Genomic DNA, 19486 nt, shown 5'->3' with positions numbered 1-19486 from the left:
CGAGTTGTCTGAACTTACTCACGTGTTTTTGGCACTACCATACCTCGAGTAAGCAAAGTTTTGGGTTAATCAACCGAGAGTTCAGGGTGTGTGAGACGGTAAGATAACCTTGCTGTCTGGAATACACCCCTGATGAGTATATAGTAAACTATTTAATTTAAAAAAAGATGAACAAACCAGACTTTCTAATCTAATGTAAGTTTGTGATATTTGGTTATTGAATTCTTGAACAATACGGAAGCAGTCAATAATATTTTACAATATGAAGTTCAGTGTCAACTCTTCAATAGGTTACTAAACATTGCAGTTTTGATTTGTTCTCATCCTTCTCTTTAGAGTTTGATAGACTACACACCACTTTATTAAGCAGCAGTGACTCTGATCACAGTATTTGACATCATTCTTCAGTGAAGCGTGAGTCTGAAATTACATTTAAAATCCTTTCACTTTCTAACATAAATTACATTTCCAGTAAACCATTAAAATACATTTTCTGTAAACTTACTTATTTTAAAAAAGTGATATTCAATCACAACACTAGCGTGAAATGCCTGTCTGTATAGTGGCTTCCCTGTAGCTCAACCAGTAGAGCATGGCGCTAGCAATGCCAAGGTCATGGGTTCGATTCCCAGGGAGAGCAAGAACAGACAATAATGTAAAATGTGTACCTTGAATGCAATGTAAGTCGCTTTGGATAAAAGTGTCAGCCAAATGCATAAATGTAAATGTAATATCTGTATGCCTTATTGTAAAACATTAAATAAATCATCACATAAGCTAGTTTGTCACAGGCACAGCACTGTTAGTTTTGAATTGTTAGTGTGATCTTTGAAAATGCTTTATGTCCAACACAGGTGAAGTGACTCGACCAGACGAGATGTCTCAGCAGTAAGTCATTATTTTTTCAAAGCTTTGATTTTTCTTGTATCTTTATTACCTTTATAATCGACTGACTATCCGTTATATTATCAATACAAGCACATACACTTCTCAACAAGGCTTCATTTGGTTAAATTCGTTATCTTAAACTATCACCAATAAGCATTCATTCATTTCAGTTCATTTTAACATTTAAAACTTAAAAGTTATACCTTTAACTTTAGTTGAAGAACTAAATTAAAACCAAAATAATTAAACAAAATTGAACAATCAATGAATTGTATTTTTAATTAAAGCTGCAGTCCGTAACTTTTTCTGGTTAAATTATCTAAAATCAAAGGCCCAAATGACATAATCAGTGACAACTGGAGAGTCACCAGGAGTCAAAAGCAAAAGATTATCAACAGAAGATCGATATGGGTGCGGTGAATGACTGACAGCCACACACACTCCTCAAAACATGAGCTTCATGCACCGCTGAGGAGCCACAACATTTGAGCTCGGGCGGTTCGGTCTGGACTTGATCCATAGAGGAGTAATTATGCCTGAACAGAAACTGACCAATGAAATCATCAGGGACGATGACGGACAGATGATCAACAGTAACGTAATCATACACGTCATCAAAGGGGCTTGGGTTGAATTTGTTCTCTCCTAAACGGAGAGCTTGTTTGTATCTGTATTCACCTTCACTATTTCTTTTTGAAATGACGATCATGTTGGTAAGGGCTCTGTGTATCCTTAACCCCTTGCCTGTCACAACCTGATTTGGCAAATGGAGCACTTAGACATACTCATAGTAAAAAGACAGCTGCTCATACGTTATTCTGAATATACACATAACCAATATATATTTAGAAAGCCAGCACTTTTACAGCTGAATCTAAAACATAAAAATAAACAATGTAAATATTTTAAATATTTTTCTTCATGTATAAAAATATTATGTGAACGTAGTATAACAACTTATAACTACAACTAAATTGAAGGCACAAGTGTGGTCATGCTTTATTTAAAATCTGAGGCTGTTATGTCCAAAACTATGAATTGTATGAAACATTTTCTAAGACCAAGTTTTTTAGATGCTTTTATCAAATCATTTTGTTGGCCTGAAGACACGTTTGCAGTCTTTTGTCTAATGTCTGGCGAGGCGAATAGCTCAATTAATGCTTCAATGTGCTCACTCGACGATCTCTGGGGAAAAAAGTGCCGTTTGGGAGGTAAAATGTGTTATTTTGGCAAGGTTTCCTGCTAAAATTGGCATTCCTGGGTCTATATATCCCATAATAGAGGTCGCTTCAACCCGTGGACATGGAAAACAACCCATGGGAAAACCGCAGACTTGGCAACACAGTACAGTCGAGTTCTGTTGACATTTGACAGCTAAGGTTATGCGTTGCTCCGTTGCTGATTGGTTGTAGGTCTGTCCATCGAGGTCTTTCCTGGTTCGGTGGAAACACACCCCATAATCACAGCCCAATGGAGCATCAGACTCATATTCTGAGTTGGTCATATTCACGGTCAATTGTGTATGACCATGTCAGGCTAGCACAGATATTCACATCACACATAGCTGCAATACAGGTTTCAAACAGATATTGCGACACTCAGGCAAAACCTTAACAAAGCAGCTTTAACAAAGGTTATGAATATTGCTCATTCTTAGACCTTGGAGGACCAAACCTGCAAAAACTATTAATAAATGTAAAAATAGGAAAATAAATAAAGTAATTCATGAACTGCTAAAACAAAGTCTGATATTTTTAAGTTAAAATGTTTATTTAGCAATTAAAATAAATAAAATAAAAACAGGCAAACTGGGATTAAAAAATCTGTTACCAAATACTCAATCAATCAATCAATATTTATTTATACAGCCTGTGAGTGCAACAAGCTTACTCACTAGCTTAGGACTTTAAAGTTCTTTTGTACTCAACACAAAACGTCAGTGAATAAAAGTCTTGAATCCAAGGTTCTTCGTTTGACTGTTTATTTATGAATCGCAAATCATAAAAACAAAACTTAGGATATACTTTTCTTACAAATTAACTGTGCCGTTCCGTGTAGGTCAAAAGACTGTGTTGCTCCAAAGTCCAATGCTTCTGACTAATTCGCGGGGTTCTATTTCTTTCATGCTAAATCTAACAGCCAATCAAATTACATTATACTAGATCGCTGGTTAACTGTTTACATTACAATTTCTTTGCAACACAGGTTTTCTCGGGTATTACTAAATGAACTTAAAACATTATTGCTTCCATAGAAAATGGCTTCAACATATCCCGGTCCCTAATTGACTAGGCCTTAACATATCAATTATCAACTTAAACTTAAACTGAAGTCATTTACACTCTTACGTTTAACACTTTCTCAACTCCTTTTAAAAAGAATCTTCTTCTCTTCACAGGAAAGTACTTAAAAAAGGTAAACATTTACTTGAAAGTATTAACAACTAAATACTTCTATTCTAATCGATTCTTTCTTTTCTATCTTCAGTCTTCTCCCTGCAACAAACAAAGTTTAGTTATAGGTCTTTGAATGATGCTGGTCTTCGTCCGGACTTCAGCACTTCGAACAACGCCTTTGGAGTCGGGCATCACCCTTATGATTCTGCCTAACATCCAGGAGTTTCTTGGCAGGAACGAATCTGCGACAAGGACAACATCCCCAACCTTGAAACTTCTCTTTAAGCCGAGCCATTTTTGCCGCTCTTGCAGAAGCGGTAGGTATTCGTGAGTCCACCTTCGCCAGAACAGATCCGCCATATATTGTATTTGTCTCCAGCGCCGGCGGGCATAGATATCATCCTTAGCAAATACACCAGGGGGAAAACTAGGCTGTGTTTTCAATACGAGCAGATGATTCGGCGTTAGTGGCTCGAGGTCATTGGGGTGATCTGTGTTTGTAGTTAAAGGTCTCCCATTTATGATGCTCTCAACTTCACACAAGAGAGTGTGTAGTCCTTCATCTTCTAAGAGTTGTTGCTTCACAACAGAGGTCAGCACTTTTCTCACGGTGCGGATTTGACGCTCCCAGATACCGCCGTAGTGAGATGCAGCAGGCGGGTTAAAAATCCATTGCACACCCTTTCTCATCATGACTTCATTGATACGAGACTGATCCAGCTCTGCCAATGCCTCACGCAGCTCTCGTTCAGCGCCGACAAAGTTTGTGCCATTGTCGGAACGAATTATTGACACTTGACCTCTCCTGGCTTGAAAGCGTCTTATGGCATTAATACATGAATCGGTATCGAGAGAATGGGCTACTTCGATATGCACTGCCCTGACAGTTAAACATGTGAAGAGCACTCCATAACGCTTAACCTTTGCACGTCCTCTTCTGACCTCGAAAGGTCCAAAATAATCTACACCCGTGTTGGTGAAGGGTGGTTTGTCAGGGAGCAAACGGTCTTGTGGCAGATCTGCCATTTTCTGCTCTCCTGCCTTTGCATGCAGTCTTCTGCAGAGGTTGCACTCTGAAATCACTTTTCTTGCTGCTACATTGGCTCTTGGTATCCAATACCGTTGTCGCAATATGGCTAAGATGTGGTTCCTACCTCCATGTCCACAATCTTGATGGATGTGGTGAAGAATGAGGTGAGCTATTCTGTGCTCTTTATGCAGAATGGCAGGATGCTTGGCCTCCTCAGGCATCGCCGATCTGTTCAAACGTCCTCCTACTCTCAACACATCATCTTTCAAGTGTGGATCCAGTTTGAAGATAGAGCTGTTCTTTTTCACATGGGAGCCTGCTGGCTGCAAAGCTTTTATCTCCTCCATGTAAGCTTGTCTCTGACTGTATTTAACCAGTTCAATTTCAGCTCTGGATAGATCTTCCATGGTAAGTATTCTTTTTTCTATGTTCTTTTTGCACATCACCATTTGCTGTTCAACTATAGATCTGCATTTTTCTGGATCGTTCTCATTCTGCTGTATGTTCTGCTCAAACTCTTTTCTCTTCTCGCTCAGGTACCGCAACGTCCTTCTGATGTGCAAAATCCAGGCTGTCGCCTTTTTCAGCTTATGCCAACTGGAGTAATACTCAACAAGCTGGTTCAGTGGATCTATGCACTCGTTCAAGTTTGTGCATGACACTGCAACAGATGTCTTCACTTCAACATCATCTTCAGTAAGGTAAGGACATTGCTCAGGTTGTTCAGGCCATTCAACTTCCTTTCGCAGAAAACTAGGCCCCTGAAACCAGCTTTTACTTTCCATGAAGCTCTGGATCTTCAAACCTCTTGAAGCCTGATCAGCTGGGTTTTGTGAGGTGTTGACATACTTCCACTGAGAAGATGCAGTTGCTTCTCTAATAAAAGAGACTCGGTTGGCTACAAATGTCTTGAAGCGAAGGGCATCGTTTTCAATGTACTTTAGTACCGTTGTACTATCCGTCCAGAAGACCGACTCTATCAGAGGAACTTCAAGTTCTTCTTTCAACATCCGATCGATCTTGACTGCAACCATTGCTGCTGTCAACTCCATTCTTGGGATTGTGATCTGTTTGAGTGGAGCGACTCTGGACTTTCCCATCAAGAATGATACATGTTTCTCACCTCGGTCATTTGTCAGCAAGAGATACGACACAACACCATATCCATCTTGGCTAGCGTCTGAGAAATTGTGAATTTGAGCAGCGTTCGTGGGCCCAAATGCAGAGGGTTTGAAACATCTGTCAAGACTGAGTTCTGAAAGTTTGTCTAAGTCCGTCAGCCACTTCTTCCATGTCCGGCATGATTTTTCATCAATCTCTTCATCCCAACCTTTCTTCTCTTGGCAGAGATCTCTTAAAATTAGCTTGATAGGTAGTAGGAGTGGTGCCAAAAAACCCATTGGGTCATACACCGAACTGACTACAGATAAAATGCCCCGTCTTGTACATGGCTTGTCCGGTAGATTTATTTTGAACCTGAAGCTGTCAGAACTTGTGCACCACTGCATGCCTAATGCCCGTTCCACTGGTAACTTATCATGTTCCAAATCGAGGTCTTTGACTTCCGCAGCTCGTTCATGGTCAGGAATGGAGCCCAGCAGGGCTCTGCTGTTGCTAACCCACTTGGTCAAATGAAAACCACCACTGGAGCACAACTTCATCAGCTCCCTCACAAGAGCAACGGCTTTCTCTTCTGTGGCTACTGACTTCCAACAGTCGTCCACATAGAAGTTCTTGAGGACTGTCTGAGTGGCTTCTGGGGTACTTTTTGATGCTGCATCTTCCGCTGTTCTTCTTAATGCATATGACGCACAACTAGGGGATGATGTTGCACCGAACAAATGCACACACATTCTGTACTCTTCTGCTTCCACATTCAGATTACCACCTGGCCACCAGAGAAAGCGTAGCATGTCTGTGTCCGTGTCTGGAATCCGCACCTGGTAAAACATTGACTCTATATCTGCCATCATGGCGACAGGCTCCTGTCTGAATCTCAACATCACTCCGATGAGGGTGTTAGTTAGATCAGGTCCTTGCAACAACTGATCATTTAGCGACACACCTCGGTAAGTTGCCGCACAGTCAAAGACGACTCTGAGTTTCCTCTTTTTTGGATGGTAAACCCCATGGTGTGGAATGAACCATACTCTTCCATCACTGCGAATCAACTGTTCTTCTGGAATCCTTACTGCATAGCCTTTTTCCAGTATGTTGTCCATAAAAGCCTTGTACTCTTGAAAGAAGTCTGTATTCCCACTTAACTTCTTCTTCAAAGAGTTAAGCCTCTGTTCAGCAATACCACGGTTGCATGGCATCTTCAACTTGTCATCCTTCAAAGGCAACTTGATGCGGAAGTGACCATCCACAAGCTGGGCTGATGTAGTCACCATATGCATGAACTGTTTATCATGTTGTGACTGTTCTCGTCTGTCCTCACATCTTCTTTCTGGAAAATCTGCATTGTAGTGCTTCATCAGCATATCTTCAATGCTTATTACAGAAATACGGTTGACAAGGAAACTTTGTTTTTTGCCACCATCTGATTCCTTCTCTTGGCATCTGCTGATTGGCCCATTGATGACCCAGCCAAGAGCGGTCTTCACAGCATATGGTCCGTCGTTCCGGCTATTAATGATCTCCCATGGCTCCATGGCTTTGTACGCGTTGACACCGATGAGCAGACCAACTTCTGCTTCAAGTTTTGGGAGATGGACTCGACTTAGGTAAGACCACTTTTCCAAATCTTCCTTCTGTGGGATGTTGGGCTTTTTTGCAGGTATATCTGGCTGAGTATACACATTGGGAAGCTGAATGTAGTCTTGCTCATCTAAGCCACACACCTCCAGATCGGTAAGTTCATAGCTATCCACTTTCTGTTCTTGCGCTATAGTACGAAGCAGGAACTCTGTCTTTCTGCCTCGCATATTCAACTTCTTCGCCAATTCTTCGGTGCAGAAAGTCGCTGTACTTCCTTGATCCAGGAAAGCATAGGTCCTGATTATCTTTGTGTCTTTCTTGTGTTTTATCTGCACAGGTACGATGGGAAGAATACGCTCACTGTTCCCGGCCCCAGTATAGTCACCTTCTCTGCACCCTGCAGATACGAGAGCACTTGTGACTTCACTCGTGTCTTGTGTCCCGTCGTCTGCACTGTTGTTTTTTGGTGAAGTGTCTTCCTTAACAACGTGCAAGATAGCTGGGTGCTTGAATGAACAATCTGGGCAAGAGGCCCTTTTTTTACAGTCCTTGGACATATGACCTGCCGTCAGACACCCGAAACAAAGGCCGTTCATTTTTAAGAACTGAATTCTTTCTTTCAGAGGCTGTTCTCGAATCTTGTTGCACGCATTCAGTGCATGGTTCTTCTGGCAGTAAAGACAGGGACTTTGAAAAACACTTGCTGACTTTATTGCAAAAGGTTTCTTCTCAGGTTGGCTTTTACTGACATTATTTTCGGTAGCAGACACATTCACAGCAAAGCTGCTTCTTTTAGACTCACTTTTTCTAATACTTGGTTGCTTTTTTGAGTTGGTCTGTTTACTTGAAGTGGAGTCCAGGATATCTCCAAACAGCGGGTCATTGGCAACCTTTGCTTGTCTGTACACATATTCCACTAAATCAGGAAATCTGGCTCTTTTTCTTGTGCTTTCTTGAATGTCATAAGCATAATTTCTCCATTTTTCCTTCAGTTTGAATGGAAGTTTGGATAAAATGGACTTCATGTTGGTGGGGTTGTTCATTTCGTCCATGTAGTCCACATCATTCACTGTGTTACAACATCCAACCAAGAACAAAGCGAAAGCCTTCAATCCTTTTCTGTCTTCTGGCCGTATCTGAGGCCATTCCATAGCCTTCTTGATATAAGCTGTAGCGATGGTCATTTCATCTCCATAGTGACGGTCAAGCAGTTCTCTGGCTTCTGTATAAGCTCTTTCAGGTTTCATGTGCTCACAGCTTCGAATGAGATCAAGTGGCTCTCCACTCGTGAACTGTTCGAGGTAGTACAGCCGGTCTTGATGACTGTCTGTTTTACTGTCGATAGCATGCTCGAATGACCTTATGAAAGATCTGTAAGTCAGAGGATCTCCTGTAAACGTTGATATGTCTCTTTGAGGGAGTTGAGACAAACTCTGTTGTTTAATGAGCATCTCAGTGACTTCGTTTTGACGCTGCAACACTTCGTGAAGGCTATCTGAAGAAAAATCAGTGTGATCATGATGACTAAGATGTGGCGTGCTGCTGACAGCATCAAACCTTGATGGTGACTTTCTTCCATCTGAAGCACCAACTTGAGTGGCTGGCTTTGGATTGTATGTAAGGGACGTCTTACCAGCTCCACGACGCACATAATGGTCTATACTGTGTTTTTCTTGTCTACGCATCAGTGGTTCAAATCTGGGTCCTAAAGGTAGCTCTAATAAATCATGTTTAGATTCATGAGCATCTTCAAATTCTTCGTACACCTTCAGTTTAGCATCTGAAGCAGCAAGCTCAGTTTCAAGCTCCAATTGCTCTTTTCTAATTCTCAAACGAATTTCTTCCTGTTCTATTGCTTCTCTCTTTTTCATTGCTGCAGCTCTTGCCAACAGTGCTTCACGTTCAGCTTTAATTCTCAGCATTGCAGAATTAGTACTGGAAGTGCGGCTTACGACGGAGTTAGCTTCGGATACACTATCCTGTGGCTTAATATCATCTGTCTCATTCTTTAGGACATCTGCAATCCATTTGTTTGTATCTTCTATGAACCGCTGAAATTCCGAATGTCTGTTCTCATAAGCATCTTGATCTGCTTTCTTGTCATCTTCATTAATTAACTCACACAACTCTTCATTAATCCGTTCATACTGTCTTAAGCATCTTTCAAACCTTAGCAATTCTTCATCTTTAATGAAATCAACATTGTGTTCATTTTCCTTCAATTTGACTAAATCATTCTTCTGTTTGGTTATTTGTGCCAACTTTCCCCTGCGTTCTCCTTTCAGCCTTTGTAGTTTCTCCTCTACAGCCTTTTCTGTGGGCTTTGGCGCCCTCTTTTGGTCAACACACGCAGCTGCACTTTCATCTGCCATGTCATGTCACTTTAAAAATCTTCACGCAAAACTGTCACAATTCCTAATATTGTCCACGGCTTCTAGTCTTCTTGTAAACACTCATTTAAAAGAGTCACTGATGTGCGGGATTTATTTATTTAAAGCTCTATGACTTCCAGAATGAAATATCCAGTGAACACTTACTGTCACTTTTAGATGAAGGTTATAGTGTTAACTTACGCATCGTCAGGAAAGACATTAAGAAAATATCAGACCTGTTCCAGGGAAAGTTTCATTCAGCCGACGATTCAATAGGTAGGCCACCTCTGGCTTTCTTTTAGTATTCTTTTGCTGTGGCGCAGTTTTCCTCCGTATTGGTCTATTGTTAGCTGCCACTAGCAGGTTTCCATAAAATCCGCCCGGCCGTTTAGCTCGCCGTCATCACGTGTGGCTGTCTTTTTCTTTAGCGATCTTTTCACGCGGCTCGTCTTTCGGTTTCGTCGAGCAGTCTTTTGACTTTAATGTGAGTGCAACAAGCTTACTCACTAGCTTAGGACTTTAAAGTTCTTTTGTACTCAACACAAAACGTCAGTGAATAAAAGTCTTGAATCCAAGGTTCTTCGTTTGACTGTTTATTTATGAATCGCAAATCATAAAAACAAAACTTAGGATATACTTTTCTTACAAATTAACTGTGCCGTTCCGTGTAGGTCAAAAGACTGTGTTGCTCCAAAGTCCAATGCTTCTGACTAATTCGCGGGGTTCTATTTCTTTCATGCTAAATCTAACAGCCAATCAAATTACATTATACTAGATCGCTGGTTAACTGTTTACATTACAATTTCTTTGCAACACAGGTTTTCTCGGGTATTACTAAATGAACTTAAAACATTATTGCTTCCATAGAAAATGGCTTCAACACAGCCCTTTAGATTAGATGCAACTTTATTGTCATTACACAAGTACAGGTACAAGGCAACGAAATGCAGTTTGGGTCTAACCAGAAGTGCAATAGTAGAAAGTGCAGTATTTACAGTGGTTGAATAAGTGCAGGACATGGTTATGTACTGATATAAATAGAGATGATTATTGCTATAAACAGAATATACAGGTTAATATGTGCTATATAAATATAATATACAGATAACTATTACTATAAACAGACTATACAGGTGAATATGTACTATGAATATGATCATAGAATCAATGTGTACAATAAGTTAGATTAAGATGAGCAGTGTAGCAATGTATGATATAGTGCAAATGAGCATATTCAAGTTAAGGTGGAGTAGTGCAAGATGCTTAAGTAAACAGCTGTCGCTGTATTAAAGGGTAACTAAACCCTAGAACAACTTTTTTTAGTTAATGATCTGCAAGAATGGAGCTTTATTATTATTGTTCATTGAGTCGAGTAAATGTTTTGACAGTTGGGTTTAAAGTGTTTAAATTCTATAATATATGGTATAAAAACGTCTTAGTGCTGCCCTCTTAAGGTTGAACGGTGGCTACTGCAGTTGAATTTTCCTATTGGACGTTATGGTACTTCGTTACGTAGTACTTCCAACGGCTCACTATCCACGCCCCTTGCACGAGCTCACCACGCCCTGAGAAATGTTTTCCGTGATCACATGATGAGAACGGCTTCAGTCCAGTATGAGCGCTCATGTTAAATGAAGTAGAAACATTATGAATGAAACTTTCTCTTCACTTGCTTTCAACATTCTAATGAAGAAAATACAGATATATAATGCAGTTGTAAGTACATGTTAAGCTTTTCTTCTGATAGTTTTGCCACCTGTCATGTCTACAGATCATTTTCATACCTCAGACGCTTTCAGACAAACCCTGACACGCAAATGGTTGCCGTGGTAATGAACAACAAATCCGTAACGTGCTAGACTGCCGGCGTATGTAGTCTAACTTTTATTTAATGCATGAGGAATATTTAATATGAGGAAATCTGTTTTAATAGGCTATTAGGTTTGAACTTATTGGTCCTGTGATTTTTTTTTAGTGGCATTCAGTATAAGGATATGGCTGTTCAGTGTTCATAGATTAGTTAGTGATCTCATTCTCTCTTGCGCTGCTGCTTCGCTAGCATGAATGAATGAATAAATGAAAGCATCGTATGCATCGGGAGTTATAGCAGTTTGAGCCAACAAACTCTGTGTCTACAGACATTTCACCCTCCTCCACTTCAGGTGAAGGTGGTGGAGAGAAGTCCTCTACTTTAGATGACTGCTCTGTTGCAAAACTACTGTCCTCACTCCAGTCACTATCCATCTTTGCGAGTCTGACAACTGTCAAACAAGTTGTCACTACGGGTCTCAGGTGCACGCCCCCCGCTCAGCGCCGCCCTCGTCTCGTCCCCTCTCTCTCCGCTGGGCTCTGCCCACTTTTGCAGCATTTTTCAAATATTGCCAGAGGGCGGAGTTAGGCTGTGAACAGGGGTTTAGTTACCCTTTAAACAGTCTGTAGTGCAAATGAACATTCCAGTAGTGCAAACGAAGTAAAGGCAGATGTGAGGGGGGAGAGGAGAGTTAGCCATGTATGAGGGGAGTTGGGTCAGCGAGGGTTAGAGTTCAGCAAAGAGACGGCTTTTGGAAAAAAACTGTTCTTTAGTCTGCTGGTCCTGGTCCGGAGGGACCTGAAATGTCTGCCGGACGGCAGGAGAGTAAACAGTCTGTAGGCTGGGTGAGAGGAGTCTTTAAGGATGCTGCGAGCTCGATGCAGACAGCGTTTCCTCTGCATGTGCTCGATGGCAGGTAGTGGAGTCCCTGTGATGCGCTGGGCTGTTTTCACCACCCGTTGCAGTGCCTTGCGCTCTGCAATAGAGCAGCTCCCATACCATACTGTAACACAGTTGGTCAGGATGCTTTCTATTTCGTCAGCGATAGAAGTTCACCAGGATAGTCGAGGAGAGTTGGTTATTCCTCAGTGTCCTCAGGAAGAAGAGGCGCTGGTGAGCCTTCTTGACCAGGCTGGAGGTGTTGGTTGTCCAGGTCATATCTGCCGAGATGTGGATCCCCAGGAACTTGAAACTCGAGACACGCTCAACAGCCGTTCCATTGATGTGGATGGTGTCATGTGTGCCTCTTGAGTCTTTCCTGAAGTCCACGATGAGCTCCTTCGTTTTGGTGGTGTTGTGGAGCAGGTTATTTTCAGTGCACCATGTGGCCAGGTGCTGGATCTCCTCCCTATAGGCAGTCTCATCGTTGTTGCTGATGAGACCAATCACCGTAGTGTTGTCTGCAAACTTGATGATGGAATTAGATCCATACACAGGCTTGCAATCAGAGGTGAAGAGGGAGTAGAGAAACGGGCTAAGCACACAGCCCTGTGGTACACCAGTGTTGAGTGTGATGGACGTGGAGCAGATAGAGCCTGATCGAACATTCTGGGGTCTGCTGGTCAGAAAGTCCAAAATCCAGTTGCACATTGAGGTGTTGATGCCCAGGTCTCCCAGTTTGGCTATTAACTTGGTTGGGATGACAGTGTTGAATGCTGAGCTGAAGTCAACAAACAGCATACGTGCATAAGTGTTCTTATTGTCCAGATGTGTGAGCACAGAGTGCAGTGCCATGGCAACAGCATCCTCTGTGTTCCTATTGCTACGGTAGGCGAACTGGTTTGAGTCCAATGTGGGTGGTAAAGAATCTTTTAGGTGTGCCAGGACCAGCCGCTCAAAGCACTTCATGATGATGGGTGTGAGTGCTACAGAGCGGTAATCGTTAAGGCACGTCGGGCTAGAGTGTTTTGGCACTGGCACAATGGAAGTGCATTTGAGGCATGTTGGTACAGCTGCTTGGGCAAGAGACAGGTTGAAAATGTCTGCAAAGACCCCAGCGAGCTGCTGCGCACATGCCCTGAGTACACGTCCAGGGATGTTGTCTGGTCCAGCAGCCTTGTGCACGCTGATCCGACTCAGTGCATTGCAGACATCTGTAGAGGAGAGTGTGATTGGTGGGTGGTCAGCTGAGGGTTTGAGCTTGGTGGCAGTTTCTCTGTGGTCTCTTTCAAAGCGAGCATAAAAGTCATTTAGCTTGTTCAGGAAGTTGGCATCTGTGGCTGCGCGAGTGGAGTGGGTGGGTTTGTAGTCACTGATGGCCTGAATGCCCTGCCACATGCGTCGAGGGTCAGAGTTGGAAAAATGTCCCTCTATCTTTAGCTTGTAGCAGTGCTTGGCCTTTTTGATACCCCTCTTCAGGTTTGCTCTGGCTGTGCTGTAGGCTTGTGCATCTCCTGATCTGAAGGCCGTGTTGCGAGTCTTCAGCAGGAGTCGCACCTCCCCGTTCATCCATGGCTTCTGATTAGGGTATGTGGTGATCTGCTTCTGGGTTGTAACATTGTCAATGGTGGTATTGATATGATCCAGTACAGAGGAGGTGTATTGGTCAATGTCCATGTGAGAGCCACTGGTGGCTTGGGAAGCAAACATACTCCAGTCTGTGTGTAGGAACCTTTCCTGGAGTACACAGTCTACCCCTGCAGGCCACACCTTGATGGTCTTCACAGATGGCTTCACACGGTTGATGAGGGGTGCATATTTGGGGGTGAGGAACAAAGAAAGGTGATCTGACTGTCCCAGGTGGGGGAGGGGTGTCGCAACGTAAGCTCCAGCCATGTTTGTGTAAACATGGTCTAAGGTTTTGTTTCCTCTGGTGTGACAGGAAACATGCTGGCGAAATTTCGGTAGCACTGACTTTAAGTTTGAATGATTAAAATCCCCAGCAACAATAAACGCAGCTTCTGGGTGAGCAGTCTCTTGTTTACTGATGGCTGCGTGAAGTTATTTCATAGCAAGCTTGGCATCAGCATCCGGGGGGATATAGGCTGCGGTTATAATGGTGGAAGTGAACTCCCGCGGTAGATAAAACGGTCTACATTTAACCATGAGAAACTCAAGGTTAACATTAAACTCAAGGTTAACAAGATTAAACTCAAGGTTAACAAGGTTAACCATGAGAAACTCAAGGTTAACTGAACAATGACTCCCAATAATAACAGAATGTGTGCACCAAGCTTTGTTAATGTAAATGCACAGTCCACCACCTCTGGTCTTACCGGAGCCATCTAATGTTCTATCCGCCCGGAGTGTGTGGCGACCCACTAGCTCAATAGCGCTGTCCGGTATTCCGCTGTTTAACCATGTTTCCGTGAAGATTAGGATGTTACAGTTCAAAAGTCTCTTGTATGTGATGCTGAGTCGAATCTCCTCCATTTTGTTCACCAGCGACCGTACATTGGCAAGGAAAATGCTTGGTAAAGAGAGCCGATGTGGTGTGAGCTTTAGTTTAGCTCTTAGCTTATCTCTTAGTCCTCCGTGCATTCCCCGCCTTTGTTTACGATCTCGACGCCGCCTGCGAGCACTTCCGCCCGGCCGGGTAGAGTGCATGGCCTCGGGTGTTCTGGCGATCTCAGGAAGGAGTCGAAGGTTGTCCATAAAACTGTCGGAAATTTGCAAACCGATGTCCAGAAGCTCACATCGGGTGTACGATGTAAAGGCACAACTGTTCTGCACGAACAGACCCGAGATGAGCAAGATAAATACCGCAAAATTGCAGAATCTGGAGAGAACCCGAGCCTCGCGATATACTCGCGCCGCCATCTTGGTTGTAAAAATAGAACACACTTTACAACACATTAAGTGAACCAAAGTGCTTTTCAATAAAAATAATAAGACAACTAATACAACAAAACATTTTAAAAAAGAAACCAACAGCAATAGAATACACAGAATGCCACAGCAACTGCTAAACATTGAAAGCCAGTCTAAATAAATGAGTTTTAAAATCACCAGGTCAGCGATTATACGTAAATCAGCAGGGAGCTTGTTCCAGAGTCTGGGCCCAGCTACGGAAAAAGAATCCCACATCACCCCAGTGTTTGTACCGTGTCCTTGGGACTTCCAGCTAAAATTGGTTTGCTGATCTAATAGTCCTATATGGCTGAAGCAAAGCTACCATCTCAGTTATATACTGTGGTGCAAGGCCATTGAGAGCTTTATATTATTATATATTTTTAAATATTATTCTTGTGGATAGTAATTTCACATATACTAAACCACGCTAAAACCACAATATGTACCAAACCGTGAGAAACTTGAACTGTTACACTTGCCACCAATTATTATTATATATATATATATATATATATATATATATATATATATATATATATATATATATATATATATATATATATATATATTTTTTTTTTTTTTTTTTTTTGTATTTTATGTTGGAAAAAAACCTGATCTTTTTGAGATCTCTCAAATAATGATACACTGGAGGTACGCAATGACCACCTCCCTTATTTCCATGTTGCACACAAAAATAAATAAATAAATAAATAAATAAATATGGAAATCAATACACATGAAAATAAATACATATAAAATAAATAAGATAAAAATAAAGTAAAAAAATACATTATTGAAGTTACAAATAAATAATGTATTTTTCACTTATTTATTTATTTATTTATGCATTCATTTATTTTATATTTATTCATAAATTTACAAATAAATAGAGAAAATAATAAAGGAAAAAGTAATTTAAAAATACATTTTGGAATAAATTAAAAATGATTTGTTCATTCGTCCGTTCATTCCTGCACGTTTGAGCCTCCATAGTGTCCCAATCTGCTTTTAGACACATACTCACTATTTATGTTAACAAATAAGCCATTTTGGTCAAGTTTAAACTTTGATATTTCAGGGAACTTGAAGCTCTTCATGATGAACTGCAAAGAAGCATTGAGGCACTGAATTCAGAATGTGACAAACATCATCAACCTCTCACTGATAAAATAAAGGATCTGAAAACCATCACTGATGAGCTTGAAACGGTGCACAAAGCCACTACAATTGGCAGTTTGGTTGGATCAACAGTAGGAGCAACTGCAGGAGTAGTGGGAGGGATTGCATTACTAGTGGGTCTGTTTTTGTCCCCGTTCACATTTGGTACTACTTTAGCTCTCACTGCTGTTGGAGTAGCTGGAGTAGCTGGAGGAGTAACAGGTGCAGCATCTAACGTCACTAACATGGTCAAGCAGAAAAACCTGCGTGAGATTATTGAGATAATCACCCATGATTTTGTAATCACGGTCAACCCAATAATTCAGCATCTGGATAAAATTAAAAACACCATGGAAAAGCTTCAGGAGATGGAGGAGACATATTCTGCTCAGAATAAAATAATAATAACAAGTGTGAGATCCTTGAAAACCGTTGCAGGCCTTACAAGAATTGCATCTACAATTGGAGATGTGGTTGCAAAAACTGCCAAAATATTCAAAACGATTGGGAAACTAAGTGTAGTAATCACATCTGTATTTGTTCCTCTTGATATTTACAGTATTGTTAATGATTCAATAGAGATCTCTGAAATTAATCAATCAGAAATTGAGAGAAGAGAAGAAGAAATCAAATCTGAAACTGTGAGATTTATTCATCGAATGAGAAAAACGGCAGTTACATTTCAGAAGACTCTGGATGAAATTAAAAGTGCCAGAGACATTATTAACGAAGAGTTACAAACCAGTAATAGTTAAAATAGTTCTGAAGAATCAGAATCACTGAAAGAAAGAGTCACCCGTTTAAGTCACCATTATGGAGATCAGTGTTTGCTTTAGTTGGGCTCTTGACCCTTGACTTTATAACATCAGACTTTCTCTGGTTGTGGTTACTGGTTATAGTAACTAGATCAACCAAGAGAAAATGTGATCATATGTTTTTGGATATGTTTTGACATAATAATCATCTTGTGTCTCTCTGATTTGGGTTTAGCTCGTTGATTATAGCAGACTTTACAGCGTAAGGCTTGCCATTTTCAGTATAATCAGAGTAATCAGTGTATTAATCTCAACAATAGTGATGATCAAAAAGCATGGACAGTGCATTCTGGGGCCACCATTCCAATCGCACCACTATGAGCTGAATTGTCTTGGCAATTTATTTTATCCGTACTATATTTCCGTACTTATTTTTTTCCAACTAAAGCAAACACTGATTACCATAATGGTGACCTAAAAATGCAGACTTTTTCCTTTAGTGATTCTGCTTGTTAACAGCATGTGTTAATCACTAATGCTCAATCATCATTCAATTAATCACTTAATTATCTCATTAACTTTAACTGGGGTTTTGCCGTGTGTGTGCATTTAATCACACAAAAAGTGTGTAGTCTTCACAAGCAGGTGTTCTGAGTTATAAATGGTATACACTTACAACTTCTGGGATTATCTTCTGGGCATCTGCTAATGCTTTCAGGGCTAGTTTTTCATACAAATTCAGCAAATAGTGATAAAAGTGGTCAATTTTTTAAAACATTTATTTACAAAGAATTTACATTTATTTATGAATAGTCTTTCATAGATTACATTTTTATGAGCTACTGTTTGCATGTTCAATCGAACATTATTTTCTTGGTTTTCTGGTTCTGTATGACCTTGGATATTTATTCTGTTAATGTCTTGTGGAATTCTACAGGCAACCATTTCGGTTGACATTGTGATTTAAATGTTACTGTTCTGTGATGTAACGTCAGAACAGTAAAATAATATAACCAAAATATCTATTACAACATTAAAGATTTCTGCACTCAATAAAAGTACATGTCTGCGTGTCTCTATCGTGTCTTTGATAATACACACTACACAATTGTCACACAAGCACTGATTTAACTCTTAATGAAATTAGATTGATTTCTTTGCTAATCAGGTTTCTAATTGTACTATTTAAACGTATTTTTGCATTGAAAAACTTTCTAGCGTTCATAGACAGGCGCATTCAAGCTATAGTTTTATCTGATTTTGTCAGAAACGGGTATGCATGTATATGAATTTTAATAAAACTCATGGTACTCATCAGAAATGTACAAGATTGATTACTGGGTCTGCTTGCAAGCAAATGTTTCAAACGAATGGCTACATCTCCACCATATATGTAACAAAATAGCTCAAAGGGGAAATATTGATAATTAATGTTAACTCATTACAAGTAACAATGAAAATTTGGCTCAGTTAACCAAATTAACTTAATGTATTTAAATTAATATTACAACAAAATAATCTGTTTGTCCAGCGAACATTCTGTACTGTCTATCAACTCTTTAGAAAGGATATTTTCTGTGGCCACAGATAAATAACTCTTTCTTAGCTCATAGCCATTATCGATTCATTAAAGCGACCATTTATTTAGAAGCAGACCATAATCAACTCTTACAAATGTGCACAAAAAAGTTTATTTAACTAAAACACAAACACATAACTAATCTACACAATCATACACACAAGCACACATACATGTGGTAGAATGGAAAGGGAAAGTGACGGAAAACCTGAATCAGAACCTGGGAACCAACAGTTTGGACAACAAGCACCTTTGTTTGAACAAAGGGCCTTACAGCTTTAACTAACTACACAGCGATGTTGTATGTTGTACATTATTTGAATTTACCTGAGCGGTTGACAGGCATCCAGATATACAGTCGCAGGAGGAAGTCTTGATAGTTCGGTCTGACGGCATTGCAGCCCCGCGTATTATGCCCCACAGTCTAGGTGAAGAAAACAAACACGCTAACCGGGCATAATAAGATGAAAATGGGTTGTGGTTTGGAATCCCAGCACCGAATCACTCCGGTCGATAATCAAACATATACAACCAAGAAAATAGAAATGTATTAAGTAATCGTACACAAGAGGGCGAGCATCTCGTCAGGGTGTCCAAAGGCCAAAATAACAATCAAAACAAACCTAAAAAGTAAACGGTTGAGCCGGTTCACTAATAGAACTGAATCGAACCGTAGCTCCGGGTTGATGACGTAAGACGCAAAAGCCGAAGTAGCACGTCCGACTACAAAAGAACAGAGAGAGCCGGTTCAACCAGCTGTCGAAGTTTGCCAAGGATTACCGAGAAAGATTGAGTTGGCAACGCAAGTCTGAGGCACGTAGGCTACTGGAAATATACTTATTATGACTACTGTTATTAAATAACATTTTATTAAAATCTGCAAAAAACTTTTTTGTAATGAGATTTAAATAATTTTAGGCTACTGTAGTTAATTGTGCATGCAAATTATTTTAAGTTGTTAATTGAAATGTATAAGTCTATAAGATATAAGGTTTATTGTTCCTAT

At 40.5% G+C, this 19486-nt stretch overlaps 1 long non-coding RNA gene across 1 annotated transcript; it reads left to right on the top strand.

Moving 5' to 3' along the window:
• Window positions 1-333: 333 nt before the first annotated feature.
• Window positions 334-17604, top strand: LOC137080892 (uncharacterized). The gene is made up of 3 exons (XR_010906348.1): window positions 334-414; window positions 855-888; window positions 16067-17604. It is a non-coding gene; the product is annotated as an uncharacterized lncRNA (long non-coding RNA).
• Window positions 17605-19486: the final 1882 nt, after the last annotated feature.

Source organism: Pseudorasbora parva, chromosome 1 (genome assembly GCF_024679245.1).
Source record: "Pseudorasbora parva isolate DD20220531a chromosome 1, ASM2467924v1, whole genome shotgun sequence".
NCBI classification, from domain to species: Eukaryota; Metazoa; Chordata; class Actinopteri; order Cypriniformes; family Gobionidae; genus Pseudorasbora; species Pseudorasbora parva.
This window is presented reverse-complemented; position numbering and strand designations above follow the sequence as displayed.